The following is a 10396-nucleotide window of genomic DNA, read 5'->3' on the forward strand; positions in this document are numbered from 1 at the left end:
TGATCTCTTTGCTTATCAATAGACAAGAGAGTCAATTTTATTTGTGTGGAAATAATCTAGAATAAACAACCCATGAGTGTTCACTCAGATTCTACAAGGGGCACTATTCATGCAGGGACACCTGGAGCACTGTTTACTTCTGTTCCCAGCAGACAAACAGGTCATTGTTTCCATGTCTCTGCCTTGGTTTCCACCACTGACCAATATCAGCTCTGAGAACAGGATAAAGTAGTGACTGTGTAATTGTACCACTGTTAGAGACTTTCTGACTCCAACTCTGTCCACCTTGGATCAAATCTCCAAAATCTTGCTAGTTTCTCAAATGTCATTGAAAAACAGTAATTCACTTTAATATCCAAAAATGAGATATGTATCTATAGTTCGAATGGTATTTATTAGTTTCTGGGAAATATCAGACATTGAGTATACAAGACAAATAAAGCAAAGACAGATGCCTCAAAGATCTCAGTCACATTAGCAGTTATGTAAGTAGACCAATGAAAATAACAGACTTTCTAATTTATTAAGGTTTTCCTATTGTGTATCCCAAGGAATAAAAAAACTCACAAATTTTGTATTAAGACACTAGGCTTCCTTTTAAAAAGGTTAATGTTTTTTGAATAAGAGACTATATTAAGATTACGTCTGCTAATAATCCTATAGCATAAGTCAATGGGTCACATGACCTGGTCAGCAAGTAAGGCTAAGAGATAAAGGTATTGGGACAAATTACGTTATGGGCAAGAGGCTCAAGTAAGGCCTGGATCCTTCAACAGCACCTGAAACAGTAGCACCATGAGGTCATCACTATGGGGGAATCTGGATAGTCAAGGGGAACCTGAAAGCCCTGGGTGCTTTCAGGACAAGAATTCCAAAAGACAGTGGAGTGTGAGGGGGAGGCTCCAGAGATGCAGGTATCTCCAAACTCACTATTTGACTGAAATCTAGCCTTCCTACATCAGCTGGGCTCCATCCACAGTATGTGACAGATTCCCATGAAGTTGAATTAAGAAAAACAGGAAATATACAGTTGACTTAACTGCACAATGCATGAGTAAAGTTAGCTTCAGGTGTAGTTTGACACAGAGGCTCAAAAGACAGCATCAGGATGCTGTTTTATTTCTCTCCCACTCAGTCCTGTTCTGATCCATATACTGGTGTTATTCTCAGATGGGTTTTTCACTCAGGTTCAAGATTTGTGCAATTCTATCATATTTTCCTGGCTACAATAACTTCACTGACGAGTATATTATTAAATTTCCTGTCTGAGAAAGATTTGTATAGGACAGAGTCAACATCGTGATTCAACACCTTGAATAAACCAATGCTCATCTGAGTATCTGAGTTCATCCCATTCTATATCAGCAGCTCGAGGTGCAGAGGTGGTGGTGGGGGGTCAGGGTAGAAAAGAACTTGAGTGAAAAGCTTCTCTTTTCTAGTAGTTAAACAGAAGTCCTGGATGTGCTTCTGTTTGTCTTAAATTGGGTCACAATGTGACCAGAAGTATGAGAACACTAATGGGCTTGTGTTCTGGAAACTAAGGATAGGGTCAACCTCAGTCAAACTGTCAGGGTGACAGTCTGCCCTCAGTTCTTGGTGTGCTATTGGCCAAAGAATGACCAGACACATAATGTCACATCCAGACTATTATCTTGGGAAAAAAATCACAGCAGGACCAATACAATGGAGTAACCCCAGGCAGAAAGCAGTTTCACTCTACCAGCTCATTATTGTAGACCAAAACAGGTCTCTCTCTCCTCCCACCCCTGCTCATCTTTCCTTTTATTAGCCCAGTCTGGGGGCGGGCTCTCAGGAAGTGTGGGATGTTAGCAAATGATCAACAGGTGTACTCAAAATCTGCATATAGGAGCTCCACCTGGGGGAGGTGAACCACAATGTCGAATCAAGCTAATGGCATAATTACCCTTAGGTTACTCTAGGTCATTTTCTAAATCCTAGCATGCCTGGGCTGGGGAATTCTCAGATTGATTAAAGCGTTCCCTCCTTCCCCAGGTGTAGCAGTTGCTCAGGATAGGGTGGGGCAACACCAAAATGGAAGCCTGCCCTTATCCTTCTTGCTGGGTGGAGCAATTGCTCCAGACAGCACCAAACCAGGGAACCCTTGTCCTGAGAAGAGCCAGAGAGCCTAACTATCTACCTACCATTTCCCACTCTGTAGTCTAGAGACCCAAGTCATTGGAAAGGGGCATCAACACAGCTATCTGCTTCCTGCTGAGTGGGGGTGATGATTCCTATTAGGGTGGCCTCTTGCAGGTTCCCCAGTGGTCTCCCCAGGGGCCTTGAGTATATGCCCTTAGCAGATTGTTATAGTGTAAGGAGGAGGTAGGCACTGGGACTAGCAGAGAATGTAGGACCACTTTAGCTTGATGGCCTCTAGATGGGATGAATTTAAATTTTCTAAATTTAGTTAGAAAAGTTATACAGATCAGCCCCAATATTAGAATTCCCAGGATACAAAGTAACAGAGTGACCAAGGAGATCACCAAAGGCATCCACCAGGGCCTAGAGGTCTCACCTCACCCCTGAAGATTAGAGACAGACTCCAGAATGGCACTAATGTTATCCTGAACCTGTCCAGACTTGTTAAAAAAGCAGCACTGTTGTTCTAAGAATAAGCCCCATTCTGCTGCAGTAAGATTGAGGGCCCATCTGTTTTGTAAGGCAACCCCAAACAGCAAATCCAACTGTTCCTGTAAGAAGGCAAGTGTGTGGCTAGTTTTCACCAGGGCTTGTGCTGCCTCTGCAGCCAAAGACTGCTGTAGGCCCAGGGATGGATGTGCCTCCTATAGCTACCCTAGCAGTGCTGCTGTTCCCTCTGAGTCTGTTGAGAGACCTATGAGACTGGGTTCCTCCTGAGGGTAGAAAGAAACCCACTCTCACAATTCAAAAAGCAAGTTGCTTCCTAGTAGGTTGACAGGACAAGCAGGAATTACTAGAAATGAATGTTGAATGTTCACATCCTCCCACAAACAAAGCAAAGGGAGAGTAAAGAATTGTTTGGTAGGGACCCCAGTGACCATACATAATTTAGTACTCAGTTTTCCAGAGTAGGTGAGGAGGACAGAGTAGGCAGCCCCAGGATCAAAAAGAAAACTTACTGACCTACCTGCCACCAGGAGGGTTACCCTTGGCTCCAGTCCAGTAGTAGTTATCTGTCAGGGGGCTGACGGCAGCGGGCTCCTTCACTGCTGTGCCATGACGCAGTCTGGGAACTGACTCCCCTGCTGGGATGATCGCATAGGACAGAGTGCAGCCCAGTGATCTGTTTGGTGGCACTGATGACAAGGGGCCTCGGGTGGCCTATCCTTATTGGGGCAGTTCTTAGCCCAATGCCCTTCCCGTTGACAGATGTGGCACTGGAGATCCCTTCCTTTGGTGGAGGCTTTGGCCATTGGTCCAAATGTGGGTGCCAGTGCTTGCTCCTCTTTTGGATTTGCAAGTTTGTGGGGTTTATTTCCTTTTTCCTACGCTGTTTGTTGCTGGAAAAGAAAAGAGGGTGAATTTTCTCCCACAATCTTCACAGGTAGGGAAAGCGGTCAGCCTAAATCTGGGATCCCCCTTCCCAGAGCAGCCTCGTGGGAGTGGGGGAAGGAGGCCCTGGAGAAGGCTCAAAGCTGTGACAACCTGGTGAGTGTCGAGAAGCTGCTGGAAGATTCATCAGTTTTCAGAACTATTTCTAAAATTTCTGTTTCTAAAACCAATTGTTGCTGTGGCACCTTCATAAAACCATTAAACACAAGACGCAGAGTATCATTCTCAAAGTAAGGCATCATTACCAATTCAAAAAATTGTTCATAAAATGTTCACAAGAAAACTAGAAACACAGAAGTGCCACCCTACGAATTCAGTCCTTCCTTCAGATGGCTGTGTGGCCAAGAAGGTGTGTTCAGCAGGAAAGAGCTGCTATCACCGTCAGCGTTACTTCAGGATGCTGCAAGCCAGAAAACAGTTTTTACTGTAGAGAAAAGCAGCAGTGGTTTTACCAAATTGCCGCTGAGCCTTTTGTCTGCAAAACATCAAAGGCAAGTTTATTTAAAAATCAGGAGCAGTGTTCTTATTCAAGATAGAATGAAAGGATTCATATAGAAATGGAAGTTTCAGAGAATTAAAAAGAGCACCATAAAAACTCAGGTGTTACAGAGAGGCTACTCTTGGAGGAAGAAAAATGATTGTACAAAAATTAAAGCTGTGCGAGTAAGTCTTCAAGTTGTTACTAGGGAGACTTGAGAAGAAAACAAACTCTACAAAAGAAATGCACTTGCACTTCGTTTGCCCTATCATGTCTGGGCTGAGGAATTCCCAGATTGATAAAGCAGTCCCTCCTTCCCCAGGTGCAGCAGTTGCTCAGGATGGGGTGGGGCAACACCAAAATGGAGTGCCTGCCCTATCCTTCTTCCCAGGTGGAGGAATGGCTCAAGACAGCACCAAAGTAGGGAATCCTCATTCCAAAAACAGCTGGAGATCTTAACTATCTACCTAACAAAACCATGAGGATGGAGAATAGGAAAAGAATGTTTCTCATTGTGAATTGAGGATGTGTTCTCAGAGAAAGGAGGAATGAAGGCTGAAAAGGTAAGAAACACATCTGTACTACACATGCTTTCGGGGAAAGAGCATTATTCCAGAAGGTTGACTCCCAGCCCGTCACTTCCAGCTGGGTGCCTGGATAGAATTCGTAACCTTACCTCTGTGTTGCAGAAGGATAGGAATGCCTATATGTGTAGTAGGTGTTTTCATCTGTAGAATATACTATAGATACGTGTTTGGTTTTTTTTTTTTTTCCTAACAGAAGGATTGTTTTTCTACCTGCTTCCTTCTCAGATTTCTTCTTTTAAATTTTCTTCTAAAGACCTCAAGGGCTTTAAAATATAAATACAAAATATACTTATTTGTTAAAAAAAAATAGTAAATGTTGCCAAACTTTATAAAACTTAAAGCTGGCATAACAAAGTTCCTGGTTTTTTGGGTTTTTTTTTTTTTTTTTTGCTTTTTTCTTCAACCTGCAGCAAAGCAGAACAGATGTCTAGATCCAGGTGAGGGCAGGCCATGACGCAAACAGAGATCTGCCAAAGGAGTGGGCAGAGATGGAAACTGTGATCCAGTATGCAGGCTGCTACACACAGGCAAGTCTAAGCCAGCATTTCTGGGGCATAGTCTGCAAATGTCCCCTGAGGGAACAGTACTGGGGTGGACTATGGTAGATGGAGTTGATTATGAAAGGCTGGCAACTGGGTCAATGGTGTGGTCTTTGACTAAGAGCAAAGGAATAAAATAAGGCAAAGAATAAAATTAAGTCCGTGTAAGAATAATCTTTCTCAGTCTTTCTTACAACCAGGTGAAAACTCTCTGTAAGAAAGTGTATAAAGGCACACACAATTTTGTATGCAGTTGCAGGGAGATCACAGCTGCCCTGAAGTACAAATATAGACCTCTGCATGCACAGACATCCCAAGGTAAGAGACCCCTTTGTAGACTTAAAATATTAAATCACTCAAGCATGTCATTACTTTCAAGGATAGTGTTTCAAAAATAAAATGGCTTACAATAAAAATGAAAACAAGTATAGATTATAATAAATAAACTTTATTGCAGGAATATAAGATATGGAAATTCCTGAAATGACTGAGCTTATAAGCAAAATACACATCAGCTTGGTATAAGTTCACTATTTTAGTCTACTAAATGTGACAGTAAATTCTAGGAGATATGTATTAACAAAGAGTTTTACACAACACTATAAAATACAAAACAGAATATTTTAGGGAAAACATTCACATACAATGATATAATCACCTCACAGACACTGATTAGATATCTATTAAGAAGCTAAGAGCTTTTGAGAGTCTTCATAGCATTCTTAAGTTTTCTCTTTTGTTGAATCTCATTTAATACACTTGATCTCAAAAAATAGCCTCTTCAAGAACAATGATGCAGGTAACAAAATCTATCATCTCCATAAACTTAGTCTGAGGCAGCTCTTTCTGGGTCTGTCATTGAATATACCACATTCAGTAAGCTGGGTGACACGGGTTTTTTTTGAGGTCCCCACTGTTAGGTAGATAGCAAGGATCTCCGGCTCTTCTTGGGAGAAGGGTTCCCTGATTTGGTGCTGTCTCAAGCAATTGCTCCACCTGGGAAGAAGGATAAGGGTGGGCACTCCATTTTGGTGATGTCCCACTCTTAATCCTATTTTAAACAACTGCTACACCTGGAGAAGAAGGGACTGCTTTATTAATGTAGAAATTCCCCAGCCCAGGCATAATGAGATTTAGAAAATGACCTAGAGTAACCTAAGGGTAATTAATATGGCATTAGCTTGACCCTGCATTGTAGTTTACCCCCGAGGTGGTCTCTTGGAGAGGGAGCTCATATACACAGATGGAATTTTGAGGATACCTGTTGATTATTTGATAACACCCCCACACCTCCTAAGAGCTCGCACCCCCAGATTTGGCTAATAAATGGAAACAATCTGAGAAGGAAGGGGAAGTAAGGAAGTGAGTGGGTCAGTCATTGAGTGAGCTGGTCTGTCTCTCTCAGCTCTGGGAGACAGACCTCTTTCATTCTATGGTAAAGAGCTGCTCTTGTGAAACTGTTCTCTGCCTGAGGTTACTCTGTCATATTGACCTCACTGGTGATTTTTCCAAGAACGGAGTCAGAGGACCAGCATAATGATCTGGACTTGACACTCCGGTGTGTCTGATTATTCTTGGGCTAAGAGCACACCAAGAACCAAGGGCAGACTCCTACCCTGACATGTGTGGTGCTGAAACCAATATTCTGACGCCACTGTTTTAGGGGATTCAGAGTTTCATTGAGTTAAACTAAACCAAACCAATACTAATTTACTACCAGTAAAAGCAACTACATTTAGGGAAGACTGGGTTTCTTAATCTTAGATGTCAGAAAAACTTTCATTTGGTCTCACACAACATTATACATTTTAGCATTTTCTTATTTTGATGGAAAGTTGAAATTGAAACAGGATTTGCAAAAAAACAAATGTAAATATTCTCAGTTAATCATTCTCATGGGTTGTAAAACTCTCAATCTAACTAATATGTAGTTTATTTAAGAATTATTTTAAAAACATTGAAATGTATAGTTTGTAAATATTGAACCACAGCAAAAAGACAGAGTGAAACATAGAAGAGAAATGTTCTACTGATTCTGATACCCTATTTTCTTGGCTACAATAACTTAACTGATGAGTATATTATTAAAATTCCTGTCTGATATCTCATTATGGTTTTAATTTGCATTTCTCTGATAATTAGAGATTTTGAACATTTTTTCATATGTTTATTGTCTATTAGTCTATCTTCTTTTGAAAAGGTTCTGTCCATGTCTTTTGACCATTTTTAATGGGATTGCTTGATGTTATTCTTTCTGATTTGCTTGAGTTCTTTGTAGATTCTGGTTATTACCCCTTTATCAGATGGGTGTATAGCTTGTGAATTTTTTCTCCTATTCTGTAGGTTGTCTATTTGCTCTGTTGATTATTTCCTTTTCTGTGCAGAAGATTTTAATTTAATCAAGTCACATTTTTTAGAATAGCTTTTATTAAAAAGTACAAAAACAATAGATGCTGGCATGGATGCAGAGAGAAAAGAACACTTACACACTGTTGGTGGGATTGCAAATTAGTAAACCCTCTATGGAAAACAGTATGGAGATTTCTCAAATAAAAAAAAAAAACTCTTTCTGATGTTGAATGAGCTATGAAAGAAAAAAAAATCCTGTCTGAGAAAGGATGGTTTAGGACAGAGTCAACATTGTCATTCAATACTTTGAATAAAACAACATTCCTTTGAGTTCATCCCATTTTATACTATTTTGTATACTACGCTGGCAGTACACAGAATAGAACCAAATAACTTCATTTCATTGGACTTCAAATTCTAGACAGTTATTAAGCACCCCCTTAATAGTTCAAGTTATGTATTTTGTGATATAAAATGCATAGCAATTTCTTTATGACATTGGTTTAAAGAATCAGAATGAACAGTGCTGGAGCAAGCTTTAATGAAATGTAATAACATTTGGATCTTAATAAATGATATTGGTTATAATTAGCTCTATATTTTTTTCACAAGACAAATAGTAAATAAGTGAACCTTCTTTTCCCAAGAAAAGTTATCTCCTGAGTCCTACTTGAAATTATGAATGGTTCAAAAAGCTTCATTTATAGTAGACATAGTAGACCAAATTAAAAGTAATTAACAAAGTGAAATTCAAACTTACCTTAGGCTTTGAAATTACATTGGCTTAGTTGCAGCTACTTACTGAGCCTTGGGAAAATCTCAAATATAATTACCCCAGTTTTCTCATTATCAAAGTAGATATTATACTTTATACACCTTAATATACCACATATGAGAATTAAGTGGAATAATTTTTATATTTTTATTTATTTTTTTTATTTTTATTTTTTGTTTATTTTTCAGCTCATTAAGGGGGTACAAAAGATCAGGCTATATACATTGCCCATGCCTCCCCATCCCCTCGAGTCTGAGCTTCAATTGTGTCCATTCCCTAGACAGTGCACATCACACTCACCATGTAGGTGTGCACCCCTCCCCTCCCCCCACCCCATCCCCCCAGCCAGAACTTCAAGCGTGTCCATTCCCCAGGCAGTGCACATCGCATTCATCAAGTAGGTATACACCCATCCCTTCCACCCAGCCCCGACCTCTGTCCGATACCCAATTGGTGTTAATCCCAAATGTGCACTCAGGGAAAACAGTTTGCTGGTGAGTACATGTGGTGCTTATTTTTCCATTCTTGGGATACTTCACTTAATAGAATGGGTTCCAGCTCTCTCCAGGAGAACCAAAGAGATGCCATATCGCCATTATTTCTAATAGCTGAGTAATATTCCATGGTATACATATACCACATTTTGCTAATCCATTCATGAATCGATGGGCATTTGGGTTGTTTCCACATCTTTGTGATTGTGAATTGTGAACATTCGGGTGCAGGTGTCATTTTTATAGAATGACTTTTGTTCTTCTGGGTAGATGCCCAATAATGGGATTGCTGGATCGAATGGTAGGTCTACTTGAATCTGTTTAAGGTTGGGAAAACTGGATATCCACATGTAGAAGACTAAAACAGGACACACAGCTCTCACCCCTCACAATAATCAAATCACGGTGGTTAACAGACTTAAACCTTAGGTCAGAAACTACTAGAATTCTAGAAGAAAACATAGGAAAGACTCTTACAGACATTGGCCTAGGCAAAGAATTTATGAAGAAGACCCCTAAGGCAATCACAGCAGCAACAAAAATAAATAAATAAGACCTGATCAAATTAAAAAGCTTCTGCACAGCCAAAGAAACAGTCACGAGAATAAACAGACAACCTACAGAATGGGAAAAATTTTTCACATACTACACATCAGATAAAGGACTGATAACAAGAATCTATTTAGAACTCAGGAAAATCAGTAAGAAAAAATCGAACAACCCTATCAAAAAGTGGGCAAAGGACATGAATAGAAATTTTTCAAAAGAAGATATAAAAATGGCTAACAAACATATGAAAAAGTGTTCAACATCTCTAATCATCAGGGAAATGCAAATCAAAACCACAATGAGATACCACTTAACTCCAGTGAGAACGGCCTTTATCAAAAAGTCCCGAAACTATACATGTTGGCGTGGGTGTGGAGAGATAGGTACACTCATACACTGCTGGTGGGACTGTAAACTAGTGCAGCCCCTGTGGAAAGCAATGTGGAATAGTTTTTAGAAAGAGCTAAGTAATACTTGAGGTGTGAGAGGCATTCAGTGAAATAGTTAACAGTAGTAAGAATGAAGTTAACAGCCAGTCAGTCCTCTTCTTAGCGAAATATAAATAGCACAGTCCTCCCAAGAAGATGGCTCAAATTTTAGTTATTATGGCATATTAACTACAAATAATTACATAAACAATAAACTTCGTTGTTAAATCTTTGGTCCACTAATCGTAAATAACAGATGCACATCCTAATTAGCAGCCAATCACATTACTTCTTTTCTAAGTCTGTTGGTGATTGGTCACTGCACATCTATTATTCAGTTAGTTCTACATAGCAAAGCATGTAGTCATGCTACTTCCTTGTCTCCCAGTGATAAACCCACATGGCATTATGCAAAAATGAATAATCAAAGGAAACTGGTCAACAGAAATGAAAATGAAACAAACAAAAATCTACTAAAAGTAAAATATAAATCAATTGTAAAAGGAGTAAGAGCTAATCTTAAAAATATTGACATTGTTGCCAATTAAGAGACTCCACATTTTGAAGCCAGAGGAAATAAAAAAGTGGTTGTGACAAGCAAAGAATGAAGATGTCCCAGAGGAAGTGACATGTTGAAAGCACAAA

Source organism: Eulemur rufifrons, chromosome 3, assembly GCF_041146395.1.
Source record: "Eulemur rufifrons isolate Redbay chromosome 3, OSU_ERuf_1, whole genome shotgun sequence".
Lineage (NCBI taxonomy): Eukaryota > Metazoa > Chordata > Mammalia > Primates > Lemuridae > Eulemur > Eulemur rufifrons.